The sequence below is a fragment of the Pinus tabuliformis genome, chromosome 8 (assembly GCF_031772625.1).
Source record: "Pinus tabuliformis cultivar Carrire ecotype Pingquan chromosome 8, CPIR1, whole genome shotgun sequence".
Lineage (NCBI taxonomy): Eukaryota > Viridiplantae > Streptophyta > Pinopsida > Pinales > Pinaceae > Pinus > Pinus tabuliformis.
Window position 1 is genome coordinate 1,265,259,145 of NC_142294.1, and position 11,728 is coordinate 1,265,270,872.

Below are 11,728 nucleotides of genomic sequence, written 5' to 3' on the forward strand. Positions count from 1 at the left end.
TTATTCTGGTAAGAAGCCTGATCTTTCTCATTTGAGGATTTTCGGTGCTAACGTTTACATGCATGTGACAAAGGATGCCAGGAAGAAGTTGGAGCCGACCGCAGAGGTTGGGATATTTGTGGGGTACACTGATACGCCCCACAACTATCGTGTGTATTTGCCAGACAGTGGTAAAACTGTCGTGTGACGGGATATAAAATTTCAGGAGGAGAAAGCCATGAAGTGTTCGCTTGAGAGGGAGCTACACTTGCATGCAGATGAGGAGCTATTAGTTCCTAAGGATGAGCTTCAGGATGTGGATCAGCCATAGGACGAGGTTCATGGAGTGGAAGAGACCACTCATGCAGCGCTAACCATCAGAGGGCGAAAGCGCTTGACAGAAGCTGAGCGACTGGCTCAAGATGTAGAGAAAGTTGTAGGACCACCTACAGCCCAACGCAGGCAGAGACAGTCACCTAATCGGTACACTGGATACATGGCTCTTATGAGCAAGTGTGTTGTGACTGAGCCATCCTCTTTCGAGGAAGCTGTGGAGGATCCTGCATGGGTAGACGCCATGGTGGAAGAGTATGATTCTATTGTCAAAAAAAGTGCATGGGAGATTGTTCCTAGACTGGAAGGGAAATCAGTGGTGGGTTCGAGATGGATCTACAAAGTTAAGCAGGCAGCTGACGGGAGTGTAGAGAAGTACAAGGTAAGATTTATTGCTCGAGGCTTTTCACAGATAGAGGGGATTGATTATGAGGAGACCTTTGCACCTGTCACAAGGTATTCTTCCATACGGACGATTCTTTCTCTCTCAGCGCAGATGGGATGGCACATTCATCAGATGGATGTGAAGACTGCATTCCTCAACAGAGTCATTGAGGAGGAGGTGTACATTGAGCAGCCCGAAGGATTTGACGTCTTTAGCAGCGAGTCACATGTGTGCAGGCTCAAGAGAGCACTGTATGGGTTGAAGCAAGCACCACGTGCTTGGTACACATGGATAGACAACTATTTAACAGGACTTGGATTCTCCAAGAGCGAGGCGGATCCTAACCTATACTAGATTGTGGTGGAGGGTAAGTTGCTTATCATTGTACTGTATGTTGATGATTTGATTCTAACGGGTGATGAGCTATTGATACTGTCATGCAAGAAGGATCTTGCTACAGAGTTTGAGATGAAGGACTTGGGCCTCCTTCACTATTTCCTAGGATTGGAAATATGGCAGCGCAGTGGTGGACTGTTTATTTCTCAGGGCAAGTATGCTCAGGAGATACTGGGGAAGTTCAACATGCATGGCTGCAAGCTTGTTGATACTCCTCTTCTTGGAGGTTGGAGGAAGGAGGATGCCACTTTGGGAGAAGAAGTGGATGCCACTATTTATCGACAATTGGTGGGGTCGCTGATGTATTTGGTCAATACACGACCCGATATATGCTATGCAGTTAACCATCTTTCACAAGCTATGGTTAAGCCTACTAAGCTCTTCTGGAAGGCGGGCAAGCATGTATTGCGCTACTTGAGAGGCACATCAGGATATGGATCTTGGTACAGACAGGAGGATGCAGATTGGGTAGGGAGCTCAAGAGGCCGAGTATATGGCAACAAGGACATTAGGTACCATCATATCAGAGATTGTGTGCAGCGGAGGATCATGTTGCTTTCATACATTCCAACGAAGGATCAGGATGCTGATATTCGAACGAAGGCTCTCACCAGGAGCAAATTCGAGTACCACCGAGGCAGGATAGGGGTTGCTGATAATCCATATATTGTCGAGAGGGAGTGTTGAGATTGCAACAAGATGATGGAGCTTAGTGAAAAGAGTCGCCTTCACTAAGTGGGCCCGCAGGCAAATTATGGTGCAAGTTCTATTTTTGGATCCCAGCAAGGATGATCACAGTAGGAGTGACCACAGCGGGGATGATCACAGCAAGAGTGACCACAGCAGGAGTGATCACAGTAGGAGTGACCACAGCAGGAGTGATCATAGCAGGAGTGATCAAAGTCTATTTTTAGACTGGCTGTCCAAAATAGAAAAGTCAAATATTATTGTCTCATAATAATATTTGGACTATAAACTTGATCTTATTCTCTTGGAGCACTTCAGTTTGAGCTACAAATGTGGCCCATGCAGCTGTCAAAAAGAAGTACGCTTTTCTTATGAGTTAGTTGAGTTGTTGCATGCATGAATTCAGTTAGAACTCAATCAGTTGAGTTTGGTGGAGTTGATGGAGTTATGTTCAGTTTGACTTGGTTAAACTAGTTGTAGTTAGTCTAACTACAAATAGACTAATGATGAGTTGTTAAACTAATTATTAATTCATAATACAACTATAGAATACATCAGTTAACTCAGTTGCATGTTAGTGCATGTTCAGTTCAACAAGGACATGTGTTAGAGAATCATATTGCTATCAGTTGTGACTATAGTTGTGCATGAGGATTTGCACAATCAAGGGATTGAGTATGCCAATGAGTTTGCTCATGTATTTGTCCAGTATTATAGCCTCTAGTCACGTCTTACACAGTGTGAGTGATTCTTTGGAGGTGAAATACGAGTTTGGTAAACCATTCTCATTCATTCTTGAGCAGTGGAGGCAGGCAAGCAGTGGAATATATTTGGAGATCAGATCTTAGCTGTATTGTGTGTAACAGGTGGAGCTGGTAATGGATTGCTTGTGATAAGCATTGTACTTTGTAATGTTAGATGGTCTCAATCATTAATATATAGATAGTTGGGGTTTTTATCGAGATGCTTTCCCCGGGTTACATACTGTGTTAATGTGTGAATGCTCTTGATGTTTTATTATTATTGATGCTGCTATATTGATGATCAACGTAGAGGAGCTTATGTATTGTGTATGTATTCCGCAATAGTACATGATCAGGATAATATCTGTTGAATATGTGTTAAATTATTCAAAATTTCTACATGAAGGTCAAAGATCTAGTATGTATAACATATAGAGATCAAATACGGGTTAGAAGATCAGAAGAAAATTCTAAAGATGCTTGGGATTTTTTTTATTGATGAAGGGGGGTCAAGTTCTTATGATGTTGAGAGCATAAATGACATGGAGTTTCCCTTGAGGTGGAAACATCTAGTGAAAGGATGGGTACCCAAGGACATTCTTCAAGTAAATAAATATTTATCTCAATGAGAGGATATATCACATTGATCCATCATCGCTACATGGTTTGGTGATATTTTCCATGGAAGACAAATGTTTCTTATAGTGTATTAACTAAATTGATTTAGCATGTCAGACCCTGTTACAATTATAGATATTGGGTCTAGTTAGTCAAATATATGTTAGGTAAGCAGAGATATAGATTGGCTTCAAATTATATATAGCTAAGAGATAACGATAAAAATAAGGATCATATATCTATATTGATGGAAGGCCAAAATAATCAGGGAATATTGTAGGGTTTATAAGTAGTACACAACCCAAGACAACAAATAGGTAACCCAATCGGATATTTGAGGCACGTGATGAAAACTATGTATTCATATGTGAAATAAGATGAATATCTACAAGAGAAGAGTTGTTGATCAATTACAGATTGAATCAAATAGATGCATACATTTCCGTTATGGGGGCAGTACGCAACCTCTCATTAATGATTCTTAAATTCTATGTTTAAAAATAGAGTCTTGCACCAATAAGAAGAAGTAGCATGGTAAGATGAGAAATTAACTGCTAAAATGCTCAAATTAACTCAAATTTGTGCTATTTTTTCTTGTCTCATAGTCCCATTTATGCAGGTCCTTTGCCATAAAAACTTGGGTTTGAAAATGCCATAATTACTCACATGCATGCTATAGGACTAGTACTTTATTCATCATGTTTGTATGTGTTTATATGTCCATCAATTAAATGTTTATGTTGATACCTATTCTTTATCACTTTTAAAAAAATATTTCACTACTCTAATTATATTATTATGTGGTAGGTTGATCAAAGTGGAAAAGCACCTGCATAGTCAGAAGTAAAAAAATAAAAATTTTGCTTTGCATTTAATGTGAAATTTTAATTATTTGTTTATATAATCAAAATATTAACTTTTCTTTTGTTTGCATATGTAGTCCAAGTCCCATGACAATTATGTTCTTAATGAGGAAGAATTGTGTTCATCTCCCAACTTTGAGGTCACAATAAGAAAGTATGTGAAGAAAATGAACAAATAACCCTTTGAGTTGAGTTGCAATAGGGGTCACAGTCATATGATTGAGGCTATGATTAGGCCATTGAGAGGAGATATTGAGACATTTTGAATTTTTTTGAAATGTTGATGGCTGGAATTACACACATCAACATTTATGAGACCACCCAGTTAGAGTCCAAAATTAGACTCTTTTCTATTTGGAATAGTGGTTTTGAATGGTTATGAATTGGGCCTAGTTACCTGTAGAAAGATCGCTCCAACGGATGGAGACTTAGGAAAGGTGAAAGGTTTAAAGAAATAATGAGATGGGATTGGAAATGACTGATAAAATAATAGATAGAAACATAAAATGAAATATAATATAAACTAATTCCTACTTAATAACTTGGGTATCGATATATTGTAGTGAATAGAATGATAACAAATAAATGAAAATGTAGATCTCCAAATTATATCATTGATTATAACAATTAAAACATAATTAATTCAATTAAATAGTTAATTGAATTAATTATAAGCACATTCACATAAAATTTTCATAAAACTTATATTCATAATCAACAAAAGAAATACATCAGAAGTGATAACATTTCATTTGATAATCATGAGCACAAGTAATAAAACATAAGATTAGATTCCAGATATAGATCAAAGGAAAACATATGATAAAAGTACCACTTTTGCTCTCTTCATAAATCTTGGAATCAAAATATGGTTCAACTTATATTAAAGAAAGAGTTGTGTACAAAAGTGTAATAAAGTGTTTCTTGCAAAAATTCAGAACCCCTTAACCTGAGGTCAAGAGGCTCTTAAATAGTTTTTCAAAATAATAGAGATAATAATTAAGCCTCCACTATTATCTCAACCAAAGTGAAACAACATAGAATAAAATATCTATTAGTTACAAATTAAAATTAAAATGATCAATTCGATTGAGTTGTTGTAGATGAGGAGCTAGTAGGCACTTGCCATTGATGATGAAATTCTAGAAGTAGTGCCAACTCAAGAGGAGAATGAGGCTTGATGCTCATTTGACAGAAGAAAAAGTGATCTTGTAAAGGTGGTAGTGGTTGATTTGTTTGTTTAATAAAAGTTTTGGTTACTTGCAACAAACCATGTGGTTTAATAAAAAATTCCCAATGCAATTCGAAATCTACTTTTACCAACTACTCGATTCTTTTACTACATTATGTCCCGTTGTTCAACCACCTTTTCTGTAATACAATTACCCTTGGAAAAGAATCCTCTTCATATCTTGATAAAAAATTTGATTCCATGAGTGATTGGGTGATAGATTGAATGATTGAACTTGAAATATCTTGAGCATCATTAACCAATCTCCTGACCAAACATATTTTGTCTTTCCATGTGTGAAGAGCTATGGATTTTTGCATCCTAGTGATCCTTAGTAAATTGGGATAAAATATCTTAGAATCCATTTTACATTATAAGAGTTCACTAAGCATAATTTTGGAATCATCATATTGATTCCCAATATCAACCATTTCATCAACCAATGCATCAACAAGTTTGTTTTGATCCTGTATCAAACCTAGGTTGTTGCACATAAGTTATTGCTGATGTTGAAGTTGAAGGTTTATCTCATTGGATTCATGTTTGAATTTAGAAAGTTCAAAAGCACTTGCTTCAACTTGTTCTACCTTCTACTGCAATTCATTTATATTATCATCCCTATACTTAATTTAGAGTCATGTTGATTTTGACTAAGGCAACCTGTGCTAGCAACTATCACTGAAACTATGAAACCTCTTATTCTAATTGTTGAATTGTCTCCTCTTTTTATTTTATAAATTATTTAACTCGAGCTTCTTTATCTATACTGGCTGAAGCATAGGCCCTTTCATATTGGGCTAATTCTTCAAATTACTCATGAGAAGAAATTTATGCATCTTTCTTGATTATTTCTAATGAAGTATATTGCAATGTAGTTCCTATTGTAGAAACCTGTGTATCAACAAATTTCCTCTTTTTTTTTTTTGTTTTTCTTTAAAATAACTTTATGTTGAGGACTATAGAATACTTCAATAGGTGGAATTTCCTCAACATTCAATTGGATTTCCATGGTTGGATGTGATGGAATTGTTTCTACATTGAGTCGAGTACTGATAGGTGTTTTTGAAATAACACCAGACTGTGCAAGGGAAAACTTTGAAGTATCTAGAGAAAAAATAACTGTTTGTTCCACAATATTATCAATTGTATCTGATTCAAGTGTTATTGTTTCTTTCCTTGATTGTACTGATATTGAAGTAATATCCATAAATGTTTGCCATTCTTTGGTAATTTCATTAGTTAATAGATTGACAGAAGAGTTCTGATCTCGTGAATTTGTAGAAGAAATATGAATGTGAGTAGTAATTTGAGGTGTGACATGTGTGGAAGAACTAGTAGTCTTTTCAATGATAACATAATCTTCAGGTAATTTGAGTAAATGGAGCAGCAAGGTTGACCTACAAGTGTCTCTAAATACAAGGAAATGTTGGTAGTCATCTAGGGATAACTACTTTGCTTGATTGCAAATTGAAATATAAGAAGAAGCTATGCCAAAACAAATCGTCATACTTGTTGATTTCATGGACATAAATTTTAATATGTGCCTCTTTAGCTACATTTTGCACTACTTTAGAAGGGTTATGAGGCTTGGAAGGAATAACAACAAGATTTAATTCGTGTAGAGCCCAAATTTCCTTCTCTACATGATAATAATTATGGAGAGTGAATAAACTAACTTGTAAAGGGAAGGGTGGCCAAAGCTTCTTGGAAGTTTTGCTGAGCTCAAGGGTTGCATAGGTCTTGATAGTTTGATAAGAAATTTCTCTGGATAATAGATTTTCTGAGACATAAAAGGGTAAAACATGTGGGTAACCATTGATTCCCCAAACCCTAATGTAAGTATAAAGATCCTCAACATGATAATTTCCAATTCTTGTGAAACAAATATTCGATGGCAGTGGGAGAAATCCTTGGAAGCTTAGAACTGAAAATGGTTTGGTATAGAGGAAACGTCACGAGGTGACAAATGTAGCAAAAATGATCAAAATAGTTTTCCTCCAAAAGTATACTATGATAAACGTGGATGGGAAGATGGTTGACAACTGCCCATTTCCAACCCATGCATGGGAAGTCCAAAGAAAAATAAACAATTTCCATCACATAAGTAGGCATAAAGAATGGTGGGTTGTGAGTGGTTGTCTTTATAGAGTGAAAATAGAGAATATTCTTAGCCAAGTTATCAAATAGGAATTGGGCCCAATTAAGAACATAACCATCAACAACATTGTCAATGAGAGGGACCCAGTCTATAGGAAATTGTGAGACATTTTTTGAGGAAAACAATCGGGAAAGCATGGTAGCAATGAAACAATAGGGAAAGGCTAAAGAGTGGATGGAATATAGGCCAGAGGACTCCTAGTTTAACGTATTTAGGTCACTTTTCCAGTCCTTTATCAATTTTGGAAGTGCTTCTTATTTACCCTCACATTCCTTTTTAACAAAATTATCCACAATTTGGGAATTGTACACTATCTTTGGCTCGAGAAAATAATACATACCCTGAATGTGTTCAACCTTGAAATAACTAATAGTTATTTCCCATGGGGTGATGAATTTCCTTTCACTGATATTGAAATTCTCCACTACCCAGAGTATCATGTTTGTATAAGGAAGAAGTATTAGACATGCAAAAATTCTGTGAAGGTGAGATTTAGAGGCATCCCTAACTATTGCTTCAAAGAATTTGTTGATACCCTATCTATAGTTGCTACTATTGGAAACTCTTCGTCTTCCTCTAGGGATAATTCCTTAAACATTTCATAAATGTCATGCAAGGATGAATGACTAGGGTCCCTCGTACATACAATATCAGAGAAGAGAAAAGTATCTGGTAGCTTTTCATCAATTATTTCTTTAAAAAACTTTATGGTTTGTTGTGGAGAAGTACTTTTCTTCCCTTTCACCATTCTTGTAGTTAGATTTTTTTTTTTTTTTTTTCTTTGTACAGTAATCCATTGTTACAAGAAAAAGTGTGGATTAAAGGGTTTTACCATATAAACACAGATAAAGAATTGCATTAAGTACATAAAATGATAAGTTAAACCATTCACCAGAAGCATAAATATTCAATGACATAAAAATAAATCGAATTAAACAACGAGAAGTACAAAGTTAAATATAGGTGCAAATTTCAGTTATCCATATCAGGGTGATGACATTTTAAGGATGATAGTTGGCATGAATTTATTTATTTAAAGGATGATTTGACAGGTGACGTGGGAGGTTATGTCACCCTGTAGGTTAAATCCTAGGAGGAACATAATAAGCGCTGTTGGAAATTCCTGGGCTGAATAGGCTTTGGGCTGATGTGTAATGGGAGAAACCATGTTCCAATGAGAATTCATTTAAATGCTAAATGGGTGAATTGAGTCAACTCAGAGGTAAATCCCAGAAGAAAAGAAATCCATGCATTATAAAGGGGCGGGGTGATGAAGAGAAACCATACATGATAAAGTACGAATAAAAAGAAAAGTGGGGCCGAATGGTATGCAATGTTCAAATTCTTTCTTAAAAGTGATTAATATATATTCCCCAGAAAAGAAGGGCCGGGATGATGCATAAATGAGGTGGTGCTTTGAGACAATATATAAGCCAAATTGTACAGATAACATACCAAGTCATTCTATACGGTTTATCCCGGAAGCATTCAAAAGGTGCAAGTAGGGAACAACCCAGGTGAGACCTCCGAGCTACGTGTCAAGAATTAAAGTGAGGAGCACCAATACATTAGTTTGGAACTTTAATATAACAAAATGGCCTAATACTTTAGTTTATTTGATTGAAGCTCGATTGCGGTGGTTCTTGGCTATAAAGCCTTATTATATGTTTTATTAAACAAAGTGTTAAATTAAACCTAAAATAAATAAAAGTATAAAATAAAAAGGATTTATTTTGATTTTTAAAGGAATTTTGAAAGAAAATTATAAATTAATTTTTTTTGAAGGGTCTCCATTTTTTATGACACTAATATAAAATGGCGGTTTTTGTTTGCACAACACAATACTACAACCAACCACAAGGTTATCAATCAAAATTCAAGTCCAAGAGATAAGTGTTGTTACACAAGAACCAACAATTTCCAAACTAGTGGTTGCCACACAAGAACCGAACACAAGAAACTAAGTTTCCACTCAAATACCTTTCAGACAAGGAAGATCCCATCACTTAGTTCAAAAAAATCAAATGTTAGGTTGCATGAGGACATGAAACATACTCTATTGGGGGGAATGTTGAGAAAACGATTATCATTTTCACATCCTTTTTACTATCTTTTCATAACCTTTCCCTTGACTTTTATCCTTTTCCACTCTTCTATAACCTTACTTTAATCCATTTTTTAAATTATATGTGAAATTAGGATTCATATTTTCTAATGCATTTTTTTTAGTATTTTGAGTAAGTTTATGACTAAATATTAGAAAAATAATATGTTTTCATTTATATTTGAAAGTTGGGTGAGTTTGGTGATGGTTGTAGTCATATTTGAAGATTTCAACAACATAAAATTTTACCATTAAGGTCCAGATTCGAATTTTCTCTTCAACTTTTGAAGATCTAATGAGGATTTGAAAGGAACACTCAAGTAGCTCAGTGAAGAAAAACCATGGAAGATTTATTATCAAATATTATGGAGATGTTCATGAGAAGATATTAGAAAAATTTATAGATATTTACTTGTTAATTATTAGAAAATGGTTGTATAACCACATGAGAGATATTGGATGTGAATTTATGAGGACTCAAATTCAGATCCAATATCAAAAATTCGACATATAGTTGTATAACTATGGCAGGTTCATAAAAAAAAATAAAAAATTAGAGAGTGTGTTGGTCTTGTGACACTACTTCTGATGTAGTAATGTTTGCAAGCTTGGTGGGTTCATCGTGATATATTTAAAAAAAAATTCATTCTTGTCTGCATTGTGACTCACCTTCTGACAACAACAATGTTGCAATTGATCTAAGAATCGATCATCCTCTGACACTTTGAAAGTTTGATAAATTTGGGTCTTTAAACAATCACTTAGATTGTAACTTATTCAAAGGTGAATAGTTAAGGTCAAACAAAATCATATGCAATCCAACATGGTAAAAATGAAGAAGAGATAAACCAAGTGATAACATAGTTCACCCCTCTTTGGCTATGTCTCCAAGCCCTGCTCCAATGGCTAGGCCACTTTATTGATCTCAACAACAAAAAAAGTACATTATAAATATTTGACTCATACAGTAAACCTCCTTCTAGAGTGGCACTTGTTTCTCCTTTAAAGAAACATTCTCCTTCAAAGAACTCTCACTCATAAGTTGACTCCCTTTAGAAAATAAATGAGGGTGTCAAAAGAAAAAGGTCTCTCACAGAATGTGGTAACAGGTCCTTGTACTCATTCTGAGATCAAGAATCACAAATACAACTACTTTAAAATGAGTGTTGAAATGGTCTTTTCCCATAATCATACTAAGAATAGAGTGAAAATGACTGCTCTAGTGAATAAATAGTTGTTGTCGATGCATTTAGAAGGTTGGAAAACCCTTGCCTAAGTTCTTTCCATGCTAAAAAAGGTATCCATATGGCATAAAAAATCCAAACACAGTATCTGTCTATAACAAAAGGACTTGTCTTTGGAAAATTTCCAACATACAATGCTTAAATCACAAAAATAATACTCCCATTGAGTTCAGAATACCCAAAAACCTTGGGTAGGTTCTTCTTGGGCTCAAAATGTTAGGTCACTATAATACTAGTGTAGCCCCTTATTGTTATTGTTAGTGTAGCCCCATTATTGTTATTGTTGTGCCCATGTAGTCCCGATAATGGTATTATTGTGCCCCATAGAAGCCCACTATTTTTATTGTTGTTCCCTTACATTATTATTGTTATATAGGCTTTGATTATATTGTGACCCCTTAGTCTCCTATATATAGAAAGGAGGTCTTGTCATTTGTATCATCTAAGAATTGTTCATTTATGTGATGTAAAATAGGTTCCCCCCTTGAATATGCTAATTCTCAAGTCTTTGATCTATCTTTTCTTCTGTTTTATTAGTGAGTTCCATAACATTTGGTATCAAAGCTTTGGATTTTAGGGTTTCACTGCTTCAAACATGCCATCTTGGTATTTTCACTATAAATGCTTTTCTACATAGCTTCAAAAGTTTAAATTTCGACCACATGGAGCTGAAATATTGGTTAACTTCGTGTAAAAGTTTCAAAGTTTGGTTAGCTATACTTTTGGAGATATGATATGAGGAAGTTAGGGTTTTTGCACACTCCATAATTCAATCTCAAACAAGTGACCTACGGAAAATCATCATAACTTTCTCTTCGAGCATCAGAATTCATATATTATATATGTCATTACGCATTTTATTGGATCAAATTGACTTTTTTCTTTGAATTTTGTAAAATGTGACTGAAATTGCATGTAATATAGTTTATTTTATATTGTTTTATAACAATAAGGTCGAAACAGTAACACGTGGCACTTCGTACAAGT